At 40.7% G+C, this 12,461-nt stretch overlaps 1 protein-coding gene and 1 long non-coding RNA gene across 11 annotated transcripts in view; both read right to left on the reverse strand.

Annotated features, from left to right (window-relative positions):
* BTRC (beta-transducin repeat containing E3 ubiquitin protein ligase) overlaps positions 1-12,461 on the reverse strand; it is a 116,920-nt gene that overhangs the window by 38,113 nt on the left and 66,346 nt on the right. The window lies entirely within an intron of this gene.
* Positions 3,971-5,484, reverse strand: LOC133222653 (uncharacterized). The gene is made up of 2 exons (XR_009728330.1): positions 5,362-5,484; positions 3,971-4,202 (listed from the first exon to the last, which is right to left on the reverse strand). It is a non-coding gene; the product is annotated as an uncharacterized LOC133222653 (long non-coding RNA).

Here is a 12,461-nt window from a genome sequence, read left to right on the forward strand (position 1 = left end):
ACTATTTAAGCAAAAGGAAGAATCAAGCTGGAGAGCGAATGGCACAATCTCTCAGCGAATAAGCTAGCTTGGAAATTCAGAGAGGATTGCCAGTTGTTAGAACAACTGGGTTCTGGACTCATTTTCTGATGGAAACAGACTGGAAAAAAGACCTCAGACCAACCTTTAACCGGTTGTAAGATGACCAAGTTCACTAACGGGACTAAGCAGTATCTGCAAGACAAGAGGCTGAAACCAGTAACCTGCGAGGCACAGATGCAAACCTGTTCACTGGTATCTGAGCAAACTGACTTTCAATAAGTGGAGAACACTGCTGGGACTATGGACTCCACTGTGTTTATTATACAAAGGTAGGGCTTCATTCCTCTATCATGAATGACAGGCATCTGCTTCACCCATAAAAAGAGCTGCCAATTTTCAGTCTGGCATGTGGCCAGTGAGCTCAATCACACCTGAGATTTATGAAATGTACAACCTACACCTTTCCACTAGGTGCTGAACTGCTGACTTGCATATGACACACAGGAATACTATTCTGGTATGTTTTATCCATCTCTCAGCTCCAGGAGGCTCACAGGTAACATCAGACTGCCCTGAGGCTATATTCGCTGTGTCTGTAGTTGGTTCAACAGGATACCCTGATTGTCCCCGATGTGTTTACAACGAATGTATTACATGGGAACAGAGAGTATCTCTTTTCATACTGCTACTGCCTCCAGGTAAGCTCTCATGGGATCTGGGGCAAATGTTTAAGCTGTTTATTCACGTGATGTTTGGATGCTGGATGAAGATTAATCTGAATGCTACTAAAGCAAGTAACCTCAGAATTCCTGATATAGAGGTACTTTTGCAGGAGGAGTTACCTTCAAGTACCACTGAGTGGGAAGATTAGGCTGTGACCTGCTGGGCAGTCAGCTGTTGTAACTATGAACTCTGTTGCCTTCAGGGTCAATGGTCTATTGTCTCCGTAATTAGAAGAGATACACGACTGATTTCAACATTGTTGCTGTCCTGTGCTAGCTTCTATCTTTAACTGACCAGTTATCTGGGTATAAGTTGCAACAGGTATCTGACATTCTCAGGACCACAAAGAGCAGAAACTCAAGACAGGTACCAGCTGGAGTCCGGTATGACTCCAAATCAATTTTTTTGACCAGCAGAATCAAAACTTGTCCTGCCAGTTGACAGTGATCTACTTTGAGAGACAGTATGATGGAGGCAAATGTCTGACCTCTAGACAATTTCTGTTGAGTCACCTGAGATCCTAAGAGTTTTTTAGCTCAGTATCAGGACACTCTGATGGTAAATGAGTCTCCATATGAGGACAGGATTTGAAGCCTGCTGATCCATCTTTCATGTTAGAATGGATTCTACCTGTCAGCACTTGATCCAAAGAAGCTACTATGGTGACAAATGGTCAGAAATGAAGATAAAGACAATTACATATTTGGAAGTAAACAGAGTAATCAAGTTCTCCAATGAAAACTCTTTTGTTATATTAAACATTATTGCAGGATACGAGATTGCAGACGCAATAGCGCTGTTCCTATTTCCCAACTGATAACATATCTATGCAACATGTACATTCACATTTCCCTGACCCCACCTCCATGGGAACTACAAAATGTATTTTAGGGACTAGTACTTCAATATATGATTTCATTAGTAGAACTAAGGTTTTATAATGTAAAGACAAATAACATTCTGTAATAGTTTATAAATGTTTAGCCATTAAGACTTTAATAGGTAAACTTAAAAATGATGTCTTTAAGTAAATGTTGTCCTTGTGTTTTATATTATTCGCAGAAATGTTTACTGTACTTACATTTTATAGACCAGATACTACGTTTCATTACTTGAGAAACAAAGTTCTCATGTATCACATGTTGACTCATACTGTATATGAAAAGGGATAGTTAAAATCAAGCGAAAACTTTGAATTTTCCAAAATTTAAAGTGTTTCACCTATAAAAAGATACTACTGCAATTCTTAAGGTAGGAAAGATTTCTGGGGAATAGTAATACTGATTATAAAGCCGGAAAAAAAATTCCCACAGAATGCCTTTACATATATGAGACTTGCTTTACTTTTCAAATACACAAAAAATCTTCCAAGTTAAATTGAGTTTGAAAATTGTGACCCAGTTTAATCCAGTTTTGTTATTTGGGGTTTTGGTTTGTGGTTGTTTTTTTAAAGGAAATGTTGCTGGGATTCTGTCAACAGCTCGTAGACAGTTTGGTACACCTCACAGAGCAGAGTAAAGGAACAGATAATGGAGTAAGTAAAACACAGAGAGTTTATCAAGAGGTTGGAAAATTCTAACAGGCAATACAAATAGGCTTGGTTTTGGCTTCACCAACAGTATTCAGGAAGCCTTTTGGGGTACTGGGCAAAACATACATATTCTAGGAAGTGCACCAGTATAAGATCCACGGAGTCCAGAATTCTCCTTGGGGCCATTAACGGGGAAAAAAACACTCTGGAACTTTCGTTACTTAAAGATGGTGTGGTATGTCCTTGGTTGCCTGAGTGTCTGTTTCTAGAAACATGCTTGTTGAGGTTGTGGGAGCTCTTTGAAAGCTACAGGCCAGGGTGAGGGAGAGGGAAAGGTTCTGGTGAAATTTTTTCCTGTATAGGCTCTAATTACTTAATGATTTTATTAGATCCAAAATAGGCTGGCTCGCCCATATGATTTGCCTTGCAAAATATATGTGGGTAGCTTACTCAAAGATGAAAGTCACATCTCTACACAGGAGTCCTGGCTGGCTGAGGATCTTTTTAGATCACAGAATGCAATACGGCTGTAACCTCTTCAGAGCACATACAACATTGTTTGAGAACCTGACTGTACATCAAAGCCTTTGTGGTGGCCTCAGGCCACCTTTAGGCTTTACAGAAACAGGTATACTGCTCGATGGGGTTGCCTTTTAAGTCAGTCCTGATGTTCACAAAGTTACATTCATACCAGGTGTATTTTAGGGAGAGTTTGATGAAGAGGTGACAGTTAGAGAACCTGTGATTAAAACTGGTGGGAGTCCACCAGTTACCAGGAAGTAAGTACGTACCTCTGTGAAAGGCATGATAAACCTGCAGTTAAAGCAGAAGCTTAGAGCTAGAGGATGATCTTTACTCCTGGCTTTCCACAGATTTCCTTTTAAGCCTGGATAAAATGACCATCTTCTCCTGAGATACTATGCAGATACTTCGCAGGGTGTTGCAGAGCTACATCAATGTTCCCTAAGCTGGCTGAGCTTCAGACAGAAGACACTATGTACTAACCCTCTACACAGAGCTCTGATCCCGAAAGATGGTAAAGACAAAATTCAGAGATCAGGCAATAATGTGAATAAATCTCCCTCTCCCCCCTCTGAGAACGTCTCTTCCCCCAGGTTGCTGGGGAGCAAATGTCCCCCAGTCTCAAAGAAGCTGTCAAACTGAAAGGGGTCAGAACAGGGAGAGCCATGTGTGGAGTCAGGAAGAGAGCCAGGAAAACTGCATGGAGAAAATGCAAAATACAAACAACTGAGTGTGAAAAATATGTAAAACGTTTTAAATTAACAGAAAATAAGATCCAAAAAAACTGAATCAAGAACTTCTAGCACTGATAAAAACATCCAGTTGCAAAACACAACCAGAAGCTGAACCTAAATGATTTTATTAGGTTGAAAAAGAATTAAGATTAGCTGTATGTTCTTTTTAACATGTGTGTGAACATTAACAACCCCTAGGCTGCCTATTAATTCACATGTGCCATATTTACACTATTTATGATATTATACCCCATGCTGGGACATCCCATTACAGAGTCACGGTAGCAGCTCCATACTTAAGGTGAATTCTGCAACACATCCCCCCCTTTCCTGTTATTCTCTTGCAGTAAGATTACTTTTGGGCAAGAATTTACCATTTGGTTTCAGCCCACAAGGGTATCTCTTTGGGAACTGACAAACTGATTTAAGCAGCTGTGGATTAATTTACTGGGTTTTGTGTTTTATTAAAAGAGAACAAAAAGGCTTTGAGAGCTTTCAGTGTTTTATGCAACAAGAAGAACGTTTGGCTTAGAAACTGTCCACTTTTTCTTAGACTTTCCCCTTGCCTCCAATAAGGATTGTGTTTGATGGCAAATTTGACTGCAACCATTGGCAAGTGTATCTTTCCCAAGATGCATGTCTAACACAGCCTTTTAAAAATGCAGATGGACCTGGGGAGAGAGAAGGTGCCAGAGCAACAGAGCCCAAATCAACATTAGGTGAATATAAACAAAAATAACACTTAGGTATGAAACATGCTTCAACTAGGTTTGCAGATCCCCAAATGTCTAATAAGGAAACGTTAAGCAGCGTTATCCCATTCTACAGATGGAAGAACTGAGATGGAAAAGCAGAATATGACAAAGACAAAAGATGTCTCAAAATCTGGAGCCATAATTCCTAATTTAATATTCCTCCTGTGAGGCCTCTTTGCTTATTATAAATAAACTATTTTCCCCTTAGATTTCAGTTGCAAAAGTAACTTTTCAACTCCACAAAAAAAAAAGGGGCCAGCCCTCATCCAAGGAAACACTGGAAAGCTTAATCAAGGTTTGTGAAGCACTCAAACTACAGGGAAAACCCCCAGGAGGAAGTTTGTATTTCCATATTCTGACCAGGGTTTGAAAGGCATGCAATAAACACAGCCTGGGGGAAAGAGCAAACAATACAAATAAAGTAAAATATTGAGCAGCTGCTCCTTAACTGAATACTGTTCATCCCGCACACCAAACTTCATTTCTGCCTCAGGCAGCAGGGAGTGAAGGGAATCAGACTGAGGCTGAAATAAAAATGTACTTCAAAGTGTTAAATAGTAGCAAAGTTATAAAAAAAAATGAACCTGTTTCTTATAAAGGAAAATACCAGAGAGTCTTTACAGGCAGAACTGTAAGCCTCACTCATTATTATATTAGAAATACAACTGGGTTGGATAGTAAAAAAGGTCTGTGATTGACCAGGTTAACTCTTTTGCAGAGAGGAAACATCTTTCAAGCTATAAAAACTACACGGATATCTCCAAACTCATACAAAGCTCCATCATTCTTAAAGGAGGAGGAGGGAAGAGGTTACATCACCACTACAAAGTAAGAAAGTTCAAAATACTACAATAAGCAAAGATGGTGAGATCTCCCTAGAACTAAAAACCAAAGAAACCAAACCTCATCCACAGAAGCTTTTCTTTCTAGCACATGTTTACTGCTACCTACCTAAAAGTAAGCAACGTAAAGTTGATTGTGAGCTTACAGCACAGCCACATAAGCAACCTGTACAGTTTACAGGCTGCAGTGTGTTGAGTTGGCTCCTCTTGTAAACTGATCAGATTCTACCCACTTTTCAGTATCAGAAAGTGGGATACCTACAAGCGAAGAGAGCCTGTGTCCTGCTTAGAAAAATGAAAGAAAAAGCAGCATGGACATTGTGCACAGAACGACAGAGCTTCACTCTTCAACCATTACAACTTCTCTGGGAATTATGGGGAGGGAGAACAGAAATGCCTGGAAAACACAGCGCAGAGATCAAGCAAGACATAAAAGGAACCATGTTAATCAGAAGTAGCTGGATTTCCCTGCACGGTAAACATAAATCCTATTTCATTACATTTCTTCTTTCCTTTCCCAGAAATTGCCCCCTAATATCCCTCTTCTCCTCAGATTATTTTTTTCCTTTATAAAAAAATACCAGTTTTCCTAAGACTGGTATTGAGACGTGACAGGCGTTCAAGCCAGTGTCTATTTTTAGAATGTACTTGAGAAATCTGTGATTTTCTTAAACCATTGAAAAAAAAATAATAATCAGATCAATCTTCTTAGCAATTACAGCAGCCAAATATTTCAAATTAGACTTTCTTGTTGCAAGTGAATAAACTGAAAAATACGGGTGGGAAGAAAAAAAAAAGGCCATTGACAAAAATATACCAGCAAAAAGGAGCATTAGGGAATCAACGCAGTATTTGCTCTCTCCTCTTTTTTTTCTGCTGAAAGCCACATGGCTCACACAGTATTTTTAACTGAGGAGTCTCATTTCAAATATATGCCGAGGAATCTTATTTCAAACATATACTAAATAAGGAGGGGAGTATTAAAACAGGCAGTCCCTTACTCTAATTTTATCCATCTCCCTCCTCTTCTTTCCTCGATGCAGCAAAACTTTAAATCTGATACAGAACCCGGTGTGTCTCTCTCTTTCTTTGTAAACAGTGATCAACATTTTCCTAAATGACCCCCGAAAGGACCTACGTCGAAACTACTCATTAGTAACAGCCACGTTTGCAATATTAACCTGGATGCGGCTGTTTATTAAGATCTTTTAAGGGGTTTCGAATGAAGACACACTGCCGGTGTACAGGGAGCACAGAAGGGGTAATTTAAAACCCATGTTTTTCCTCCCCCTCACCGAAAACATGCCCAGCATTGTGCAGCTGTGCTGCCAGCTTCATCACGCCCTCCATCTCCACTCTTGCTAATTAAAAGGTTGATCACAGAACAATGCTCTTCTCATTAATTTCGGCTTTCTGATTGGGCAGGATTCCCACTCGCTCCGCCCGATCTTTTCCACACTGCTGAAGTTAATGTGACAGGAGCCCGAAGATGGATTACCCGCTGCCATATTGCCCATCACCTCCAATCAGCAGCTATCTGGGTAAACTGATTGTTCTAATTTGCTCTCATTATTTTTACAATATCAGGAGAAAATAACGCACACAGCTCACTGTCAAAGCTGTGAAAATCAGCCATTAGTTAAACCCAGACACCGAGTGGCTTTATTAGAAGCACTGCAGTTTATTGATGCAGCTTTGGTAGGCTAAGGTAATACCTGCCCTCTTCAAACACACTTTTTGGGGAGTATTTATGTTCAAAGAAAATATTTACTAGGACACTTTTGGAAACGCTCGCAGTCTCAGCTGTTATCTTTATATGCTTGCTGACAATGAAGATTAAGAACAATGGAGGCTTGACTTCCACATTAAGAAGGGCACAATAAATGCAGCATTATCCACATGGCAGCCTGCATATCTCAGCTATTATTTTACAGTTTAAACAAAAACCATCTCAGTACTAATATGACAGGTAAGAATGTAAATACACCCCAAAACCGCAGAAAACATTGTACTACCATAAAGGGAAACATGGTACAGGCGAAATTATGTGAGCTGTGTGTACAAGGTCAACAATTTTAGTTTTGGGTTTGGTTATTTTCCTAAGCAAAGGAGCCAGCGTAGCCCAACCAGAAAACACAGCGACTGAAAGCTAGAGCTACAGATACGGGAAACTGCTCTGTACGGCTGGGAACTGTGTTTTCCCTACAAAAGGCATTGTGCTGCCACAACTTGGAAATGACTCAGAGCAGAAATGTCACTCCATGTTGAAGCCTCACAGGATCCCATAGCTAAGAAATGAATAAAGTATTGTTAGTGGTATGAAGTCAGGCATTTTTACACCACAGCAGTGGTAAGAACTACGTTGAAAATCTTGGACTTCTGACAGTTTCTATGCTATATATAAAGGGACCTACATGATTTTGCCTGCTGCCTAGCTGCATCTTAGCAGAAGGAAATGCTAAATAGAGGGATTAACAGAAATACGATATCTTAAATCTTGCTAAACATAAACCTTAAATTGGTGTCTGCGATGCTGTAACTTGGAATGTGCTCTAAGAGTGACGGGCAGAGCACAGCAGACTGATTTTACTTTTAAATAATACCTAAATTAGATTAGTTCTTTGTGTAGATCTGCATGAACCAGAGGGGACATTCATCATTGTGCCAAAAAAGTTAAATTCACTGGGGTACGCTCAAAGTGAATGGTTCTAGACTTACGTTTTATCTCTCAGACATATCATCAAGATGCTATGCCAATATGCCCGAAGCCTGCTAGGAGCTGCAAGAAAGACAACGGGAAAGTAACTGGATACCAGAAGAGGTTTAAATTTCCCCTTTGTAGGTTATGAATTGTTTGGGACAGGATCCGAGGCTTCTCCGTCTTGCAAGCACAGAGCATCCCTTTCAATACTTGAGCTTCTTTTTTAATATTTAAACAGCTTAAATATAAGGAAGGATATTCTCCCCCTTCCCCCCCATACCAGATGTAATTCTAATTCTCCCTCCTCCTCTAGCTCTAATTTAGAATGCTACAATTTCCATTACTGCTTTTTAAATATATTTTAGTCCTCATCAGCCAGAGCCTTGCATTTGGGGGCTGATCGTTCCTCCCTCCTAGACAAGCCACCTCCCAGCTTTGTTTGGTATCTCTTTTGACCCTTCCTAATGGTTTTCTCTTGGAGGGGCGTGCCATGCTTTTCTCCTTAAAATTCCTGCACTGAAAGACTGCACCGCACCACACTCCACAAAACGTGCTGATGGCACAAATTACAAGCCCCCAGCCGAACACTCCAGCCCCCACCATTCGGGCAGATTTATGTGGGCTCTTGCCGACGTTATTACAAGTCAGAGTTTATTGGGAAATTGTTACATTATGCGGAGTGTCTAACAAATTGCTTATGCTGCTATAATTGGATTACAACAGCCGCTTGCTCCCACCGGTAAGATTAGGCAAGTAGGACTCCTGCCGATCTCTGAACGTTAGCAGTAATTTTATTTGCCTTGCCTCTCTCTTTCCTAACAACATGCCTCTTTCCCTGCCAGCTGTCTGCTGAAAAGGCACAGGCTTGTTCCTTGGCCCTAACAATGCAATTACAGCCCTGCAGATCGCACTGTTTGTGCATTAAGTACAGAGCCAAAACGAGGCGAATTGATCGTTTGACTTTTGAAGGAGCCATGTGATCTCTGCGTGCGGGTGATCCGGCATGCATCACTGGGCAATGCTGCAGCACACGCCTGGCGATGAACTCGCTCCACGCTGTTTCCCCTCCTCTGGCCGCTCCTAACAGCAAAGACGCTGAAGCCTACCCCATGTTAACCCTAATTCGTCTACAAACATAGGCTCGTTTTTAGCAGCTTTCTTGCTAGGCTAAACTCAGAACTTACTGTGCCTTCTGAAACGTGAGCACTTGGCCACACCAATGGCTTCCCCGCTGTGGGCTACACTATCAAATAATTATTCCCATGTTTCACACCTAGCATAAGAACTGGACACATTTTCAAGCCACCTTTTCAATTCTTGCATTTGAAAAATACTGAAAACAGATCTAGTTAATGTCATGTTAATGGTATTTATATTCTCCACCATCTGAGGGTGCTGCCACTGCAGGAGACTGCTGAAGAAGCGATGCCTCTCTTCACGTTTGCCACCATTTACCACTAAAGCCACCAATGATTTGTACTCCAAACTGTTTCACATTTCCAGCTCGAAAGAGCCCAAAGTACAAGTCCGGTTTGTTCAATAACTTACCCAGGTGAACACTCCCTACAAGCTTCATGTGACAAGACTCAAATGAAGATCTGAAGGCTGTAATCTTTTATGCAGAGTATCAATCACCAAACCAGCAAACACTTGGGGTGGAACTATAGCATGCAACACTACACAGAACAGAGGTGCAGGGGAATTTTGCTTTAGGATGTGAGCTTAAGTTCTAAATTTTACAAGATTTCTGCAACATCTGCATTGTCTGTATATGGAGAGGATTCTGGGATGACTCAGCATGGAAGGGACCTCAGGAGTTCTCCAACCCAACCTCCTGACCAATGCAGGCTGCATTATGAATCAGACCCGGTAGCTCAGAGCCTCATCTAAACTGCTCTGGAAAACCTCCAAGGGCTGAGGCTGCACAGCCTCAACAAGCAACCTGTTCCAGTTGACTGTAATCACCACAAGAAAGTTTTTCCTTAGAACCAGTCACACCTGAGGAGTTTCCAGGATCTGTGCGGGAGCCCTGCCAATATTTACTGAACTCAGAGGTGAAACATTCTGCTTTCTCATGATTCCAAACCCAGGGCTCCAAAAAGCAGAAACACCTCAATTGAGATAACTGAACTTTGGAAATAACTCTTCGTAGCAAGATTCTGTATATCACCTGACTGACCATCCTTACTGCAGAGCTTTGAGAACTGATCTCCAGAATACACTCGGAGACCCCCAGTTATAGAGCAATTTATGAGTTAACCATTATAGTAATATTTCTTTAATTCTGCATTTAAAAAACCCAAGGGTTATACTTTTTTTTTAATTCGTGGCTTCACTGACATGCAAAATCATTTTGGGTGGTAAGAGAAGCAGAAACGACAACCACTGCACAGCATTCGTGTAACTGAAGACTAAAGAAGCCTGTTTACATGTAGTTTAACACGCAAAAGAAACTCTGAACAGCTGAAACGCCTTATAAATAGCTCAGACCCAGAGGAAGTGCAAACGTCTGCATTGTGAATTGTAGATCTTAATTACAGACAATGGCTGGTACAGCAAGTAGCACGGAAAAAAAAAAAGTGAAACAGTTGCACTGTTCATGGTTGGCAATAATTCTTCAGGAAAATATTTACTATCAATCAGTTATGAGAAAAGGGACTCTGCGCTCATAAAACAGCACGTTGCTTCTCATACCAGGACCATTTTGCTTCAGCATAATCTGAATTTAAACAGCTTGTTTCCTGCGGATATAATTTTGGAAATAAATAAAACAAGTCTATCAAAATCTGGAGAATGTGTATGGTGGGGTGGGGGGAGCAGGAATATCACATTTCTTTCTCAGTCATTTGCAAAGAGGTTATTAGACCAAGGGGAAGAAAAAGCATACGGATTGTCTTGACCTAAAAAAAATATATACATAAAATATGAGAAACTTGCAATTAAGATAAAAGTAGACATATTACTAAGAAAGAAAGATCATTGTTAGGTTGAAGCCTTTAGATACACCTCCGATGCCATTTTCTACTTGTGCTGTCTAAATACTGAGAATTATTTATAGTTTGAAAGCACCTTTTGAGCATTAAGCAATCCCAATAATGTCCCTGCAATACCCATCATTCACACAACCCTCTTTTTTGCACAGTGAATACCTACAAGAGAAGGGTAAAATGACATGCTTAGAACTCTAGAAGCCAATGGCTGAGGCAGCACCTATATGGTTTGCAACAGTCTCAGAAAACTGTTGCCCCAGAGAAAGGTATATATCCAAGCCACAGAAGGGGATGCTGCTATCGAGGGATCTGGAGCTGGAAGCATGGCCACTGACAGTCCTCTGCATCATTACACAGAAGCTTAATACTAAAAATTAAGGTATGGAGTAACATGCTTTCTAATCAAAACAGTGGAAGGAGTATCAGGAAACCAAATGTAGCTAGTCAAATCGTATTTGCTCATAATTAAAACGCTCTAACTTCAATCTCAAGGACTTTAAAGGCTTCAAAAGCACTGGAAAACTGCATTATCTAAAGATATACTGACTGGTTTATAACAGCAGAACTCGGTTGCATTGTTCATGCAAAGTAAACACACGGACGCTCTCAGTGAAGAGGAACCATCAATCTATGACATAAAGGGACTTGAGAGTACAGGAGGGACAATCGTCAGATCAATTTGTCCTACTGCCAACTGGAACATCCAGCCTGGAACCCTAAATGTTTGTTTATTAAAGAGTACTCATGGTTTGTCCTCTTAATTCACTGAAGGATTCTGAGCTCAATGTTATTATTGTACACACTATTTTTTAGTCTAAAAATTAGAAAGTAGCAATGCAGAAAAAACTGACAAAGGAAGGTTGATTTCAATTACCAGCTAGTTCCACCACTCCTTGCTTTAGCTGAATCATCCTTGAATGTAAAATGTGTAGCTACAGCTAAGTAATTCTATGCATCCTTGAAAGAAACTTTCTCATGGCATTCTTGTAGAACCAAGTCCTGTTCTGTGTTTCCAGAATGAAGCAGAACACAGCCCTGTACACCCTGTATGCTGCGCCAGCTTGCTGAGCAGGCAGGACATCACTACATGCTTAAGCAGGACTTCCCATCCAAAGGTCAAAAAAGCATTACCTAGTTAAATTTCATAACATTTCTGCAAGGAGAGTATTACTCAGTTCCCTTTTTGAAGGGTAGCAAGAAAAGCCACCAAGGCCACAGAGAATAAAATCACAGTGCTAAAATCAAAGGGTAGAAAATGGTTCTAGATTCCTGCTTCAATACTGCAACCACTGCAGCATGCACATTTAAAACTATGATGAACAACACTCAAAGATTCCCTAGAAGATACAACATGCTTTAAAGACCCGGAGAAGTCCCTTGGTTTGCTAAGACCTTAAGAAGCAGGACCAGTTATCACATGTGCAAGAGGTGGCCTGAAACAGAAATCTGATTTTTCAAGGATGGTGTGTGTGACTGTATTTATCTTTACCTAAATGAAACTGGAGGAAGAAAGAGGCAGAGAACCTCTCCCAGCTGCTGTTGAGTTCAGAACTTAGAAACGTGGGATGCTGCATGCCATTTAGAAGGTGTCTTTGTGCTGTCTCTGGCAAGTATGCCATAGGGTGCTTATCTCTGGCACAGG

This window comes from Neopsephotus bourkii, unplaced genomic scaffold (genome assembly GCF_033783945.1).
Source record: "Neopsephotus bourkii isolate Nb327-2 ecotype Australia unplaced genomic scaffold, CSIRO-AGI_Nbou_v1 NB_1615, whole genome shotgun sequence".
Classification (NCBI taxonomy): domain Eukaryota; kingdom Metazoa; phylum Chordata; class Aves; order Psittaciformes; family Psittacidae; genus Neopsephotus; species Neopsephotus bourkii.